Source organism: Arachis hypogaea, chromosome 2 (genome assembly GCF_003086295.3).
Source record: "Arachis hypogaea cultivar Tifrunner chromosome 2, arahy.Tifrunner.gnm2.J5K5, whole genome shotgun sequence".
In the NCBI taxonomy this organism is placed as follows: domain Eukaryota; kingdom Viridiplantae; phylum Streptophyta; class Magnoliopsida; order Fabales; family Fabaceae; genus Arachis; species Arachis hypogaea.
In genome coordinates, this window is record NC_092037.1 from 83,602,089 (window position 1) to 83,608,088 (window position 6,000).

At 29.5% G+C, this 6,000-nt stretch overlaps 1 pseudogene; it reads left to right on the top strand.

The window, feature by feature from the left end:
- The first annotated feature begins 4,274 nt into the window (after positions 1–4,274).
- On the top strand, positions 4,275–5,306 carry LOC112727070 (protein NRT1/ PTR FAMILY 4.6-like; annotated as a pseudogene).
- The last annotated feature ends 694 nt before the right edge of the window (positions 5,307–6,000 follow it).

Sequence of the window (6,000 nt, forward strand, 5' to 3'; positions counted from 1 at the left end):
AAGCATAATAGAATGACAAGAAATATAAAATCTAACACTACCAAATGCAAGGAAATAACAATAACAAAGCAATTGAACAATAAAGGAACATAAAAATATGAAATTGCGTTAAAAGGGAAGCCAATTCCAACAAAAGTGTAACAACATAAAAGGGCATAAAAAGAGGGATTAACAAGGGGAACTAATGGAATCAAGACAATAGAACAAGGAAATGTAAAGAAAGCAAGATAAAAGCAAGAAATTAAACCTAGATATAAGAGAAATTAACCTAATCCTAACCTAATTTTAGAAAGAAGAGGGAGCTTCTCTCTCTAGAAAACTAACTAAAGGCTCATTATAACTATCCTAAGTGCTTCCCCCTTGACCCATCTTGAATTCTGCATAGTCTCTGGAATTAGTTGGATTTAGGCCTGGAAAGCTCAGAAATCACTCTCAGCGTTTTCACTTTAACGAGGTCACGTGCGTGCTGCGACGCGTACGCGTCGCTTGGCATTTTCTTCTCACGCGTACGTGTCACCATGCGACTTTATCTCCATGCGTGCGCGTCTGTCACGTGTGTGCGTCGATGTAGGCACTCCAAATCCTTAATTTTTCATGAATTTTTCACTTTGCATGCTTTTCTCTTCATTGCTTTGATCCATTCCTAGCCGTTTCAACCTGAATTCACTAACAAACACATCAAGGCATCTAGTGGAATAAAAGATGAATTAAAATTACCAATTTAAGGATCTAAAAAGCATGTTTTTATGCTTAAACCCAAATTAAGGTAGAATTACAAAACCATGTTATTTTAGTGAATAAACATAAGAAAGGTTATAAAATCCCCTAAATTAAGTACAAGATAAACCATCAAATTGGGGTTTATCAGTCACTGCCCTCTGCTTTTCTGTGGCAGAGATCCCTTTACTTAATAAACCGAATTCAAGTCATTTTTATTTAAAACCTACACCTCTCTTTATAACCTTTCCAAACCTCCGAAACCATTTTACTTACAACAAGTTCTTCTTTCATACAAAAATCAGTTCTTTCTTAACCATGATTTTCCAACCCAACTTCAAAACCATTTCAAATTTAAACCTCTTTAAAAGAATCATTTATTAAATAAATCTCACGGCAGAGTCTCGAAACTTTAGGGAGGACGACAATCAAACTCAAAACATATGGTATTTCTTAATAAATCAAACCCAAATGTAAATCTTTTCTTAATAAATCAAAAGCCAAATAATACAATTTTCTCAAGTCCAAACTTTTTCTAAATATTTCAAACAAAGTCTTAATTTTCATAATAAAATTTCGACAGCATCCCTCCTAAAATTCGGATTTTGCCACCCTTTTCGGGTCCCAACCGAATCATTCTCAACTTCTTTTCAAACATTTCCAAAATCAGAAATCATTTTCAAATCTCAGTTCAATACCAACAAATCAAACCGACTTTCTAACTCAACAATCAAAATTTTCAACATTCCTAAACAATCAAGAAATCAAATACATATTCATCACATTTAGTCACAAGTGTAATTCAAACTTATCATTCAGTCATTCCAAACAATCATAAATTATTTGCAAATATCCACTAGACTTCCATAGCATTCATAAATTAAAACAGTGAATTTCAACATGAAATTTCCTACTTTCGTATGAAATCAGAATTCATGAAAACTTTCGAGAAGCTTTTTGATCGAGTTGCTTAAAAAGAAAATGTCAAAATCGTCTGTGTCTCCTAAAATTTTAATTGGCTAAATTTTTGAAAAAAAAAAGCTACGTCACCGTCAATTTTTATTGAATAAAAGTGATATCAACACGTAGAAAAGAAGAATTCTAACACTTTTATCGAATTAAATTTTATATTGAAATTACAAATCGAAAAAAAATAAAGCTGGAAATTAAAGAAGTTCACTCTCTCTTCTCTCTCGGTTCTTTCTTTCTCGCTTTACTAGAAAATGAAGCATGCAAGTCCGGCTTAGAACTAATGATCATGTTTAGGGAAAATGTTAAACAACACATGGGTTTAGGTGTCAAAATCTTATATATATATACATATGCATGATCTTATAATGTTACACACGTATATATGTATGAAATTAAAACACGTTTGATTTCTTTCCTTCTCCCAAATGGCTTCGGCCACTTTTTTCTCTTTTCTCTTTTTTTTTTAAATAATAATAATAATAATAATAATAATAATAATAATAATAATAATAATAATAATTAATTTAATTTTTATTTTATTAAATTATTTTTTTGATAAATAATTTAAATTTAATTAAATAAATAATAATTAAATTAAATTTTAATAAGTATAAAATTTTATATAATTATTTTATTAAAAATAATTTTTTTAAAATTATATTTTAATATAATATATTAACCCATAAATAGTTAATTATTTAATTCTCAAAAATATGAATTCTTACACATTTCAATTTGAATAGATGTTGGCCAATCATGAAATTTGTCTCCGGCAAATGGAGCACTCAAAATAATTTAAAATTTATATTATTTGAATATTTTCTTTTTCGATTAATATATTGATAAAATTACTCTTAATTATAGTAAATAAATTATTATTTATACCTACAAATATTTAAAAAGTTGATAAATCTATCAATAAAAAACTAAAATTTATTGTATCCATAAAAAAAACTCAAGTTGATAAAATTATCAAAATCCTAAAACCTATAAAAAAAAGATCTAAAGTACTCAATTTAACCTAACCTAGCTTTGAATTCTCAACTATAACTCTAACTTACTCATCTCCAAGTCTCAACTCTTCACCACTTCCATCCCAACTCTTTCCAAGAATGAAAACTAGTAACATCACCCACCAAATTCTACAGCACCAACATTATCAACAACGAACTCCTCCCTCGATCCTCATCATCAACATGTAGATGTGGTAAATGGTAAGGAAATTAAAATTAGTCCTTAATAAAAAATATATGTTATAAGATAAAATATACTTTAAAAATAAATTAAATAACACATATATTTATACGCAAATACATAATGGTTGATTTTAGCGACAGATTTAGTGTATTAATAATATTTTTGAAAACCAAAATATAACATCTCAACATAGCAAAAAAAATAAAAAACTATAATTCAAGTTCAAAAGATTTTAACATAATATTAAAAGTATAGTTATCAAAATCGTACTAGTAATCGACTAAATCAAGTTATTGGATCACTGAATTAATAGTTCATTAGAAATCATATTTTGATATAATTTTTTATAAGTATCATTAGAAAAATAAGATATTTTCATCATTAAAATTTTATAATTTTATGTTAAGTGAATTTTTTTTATTGTGAATGACTAAATTTTTTAAAAAATAAAAAATTTAGAGATTAAATTTTGTGGTAAATTGTTTTTGTGCAACTTTTAAATATTTAATTATTTATTTAAACGTTGGCACGAAAATTCAGATTAAATAAATAAGACACGTGTTGAATACAAAATTTGTTTTATTACTTATAAAAAATATAATATTTATTAATTATTTTTGTCGCATTTCAAATCATTTAAAAACTGATTTATCGTGATCTTTTTATCAATACCTAAATCTTTTGAGTATCAAATTGGTAGTTAGGCTTTTTTTTCAAGTACATATGCTTATTGAGTAACCTCTAATCTTTCTCTAAAAAAAGATTTGCAACGTTAAATTTATTATTTTATTGGATAATTCATTTTTCAATATTATTTTGTTGTAGTAGATCATCATTCCACATTCAAAAAAGAAAAAAAAACACAAATTATTCATATATTTAGAAGATAGGAATATATTTTCCAGCATTCTAGCTTTAGTCAGAGAAATGGGACACGAAATTGTTGTAGCTTTTCTTGCACCCTGTCGATAAATCCATTCTGCAGTGAAAAAAAAATGTGGAGATATGAAATTTTTCTTCGTTAAATTGTTGGATATTTATCATATAGAATTATATTATTTTATTTTTGTTAATTTCAAAATAAGATTAGGTACTTTTTTTATTCTGTGCATATAAAAATCTCTTTATCCTAAACTTAGCGTTATTCGTATCGATAAATATAGGTATTTTTATTGATTTTTCTTTAAATTAATAAAATTACTAATCTATGACCCTTTCTCAAGGATAAATTTGTCATTTTCAATTCCAACAAATAACTGAATTCTTTGTGATTAAGATCAAGAACAAGATTGTAATAGGTTTACTCAATCTTATTATACATTAATAATTAACACCTATAGTAATAATACCATTGTTCTCCTATGATAACATTTTCTAAAAATTGAGCAGGTTCTTGTTTCTGCAACACTTAACAACTGCATCTACAAGAACTCAAGTAGTGCTGTTGTGAACATGACTCCAAGCCCTTCAAATCCACACTCATCAGGTAACAGAAAAGAATCAGAGGAACCAGAAACATCAAAATCAGTAACTCAACATGATAATGAGACTCTAACAGCTTCCCTAAGATTCCTCAACAAAGCAGTTTCAAACTCATCATCATCACTACAATGCACAGTGCAACAAGTTGAAGATGTCAAAATAGTACTAAAAGTGCTTTCAATATTTGCATGCACAATAATGCTAAACTGTTGCTTAGCTCAATTATCAACATTCTCAGTAGAACAAGCTGCAACAATGAACACAAAGCTTGGTTCCTTAAAGGTTCCACCAGCATCACTACCAGTTTTTTCCGTTCTCTTCATAATGTTCATAGCACCAATCTATGACCACATTATATAATCCCATATGCAAGAAAAGCCACAAAATCTGAAATGGGTATCACTCATCTCCAGAGAATAGGAATTGGGTTGTTTCTATCAATTGTTGCAATGGCTATGGCTGCAGTTGTTGAAGTAAAGAGAAAAAGGGTAGCCACTAATTCAGGCTTAATTGATGAAAACAATGGAGCAACAACAAAGCCATTACCTATAACATTCCTTTGGATTGCATTTCAGTACTTGTTTCTTGGTTCTGCTGAGCTTTTCACACTGGCTGGGTTGTTGGAATTCTTCTTCTCTGAGGCACCAATTAGGATGAGATCATTGGCTACTTCACTTTCTTGGGCTTCTTTGGCAATGGGGTATTATCTGAGTTCAGTGATTGTGTCAATAGTGAATAGTGCAACGGGTAGCTCTAACCATAAGCCATGGTTATCTGGTGCTAATCTTAATCACTATCATCTTAAGAGGTTCTATTGGCTAATGTGTGTGCTTAGTGGGTTGAACTTCCTTCATTACCTGTTTTGGGCTACGAGGTATAAGTATAAAGGGATATGTGCCAATTAATGCATCACATTCAATTTTTTAAATTTCGGTTGTTTCAAAAATAAATGTCATTTTGACTAAGTGAATATATTAATATGCTAGATCTTCTATTCTTTTTGAAGATATATCAAATCAGTCAAAATGACATTTATTTTGAAACATAAAGATGATATTTTGTTTGAAAAAATGCTGAAATTCAGTTGTTAAAGTTCGTGATATGTCAAAATAAGAAATCATATGAAGGTATTAATTTTTTGGCTGCAAATTGTGCATGTTTGCATCCAAGGACCCAGCATGGTGCGGATCAGCATCACACTCGCTTCTTTTTCCCTCTCAGCAGGGAAAAAAATACAAATACATATGTTATGTATATAAGAAATTCATGTTGGAAATAATAATAACATAAGAAAAAGGAAAGTTGTAGTTATCGGATCCTTCCCGCTTAGTTGTTGAGCACACACCTTGAAAGTCCTTAAGGTGTTTAATAGGATTTTGTGCGGAAAATCCGTAGAACTTCGGTAAAAGATTGATTAAAACGGTCTTAAGTTCAAAGTTTGTATTCAAGTTTGAGTGAAGCACATGAAAAGGTTGAAGAACAAAGTTCGGTGCACCTGCTTCCTTGAGAGTAACTCTCCTTGAAGCGGCCATTGTGTCGGCTCCTAGATCAAGAGAAGAACTATTAGTAGTATCAACGGAAGAGTAGATAGTGCCTTCTTCGAATGACGATTCGAAATTAACCTCGGATATG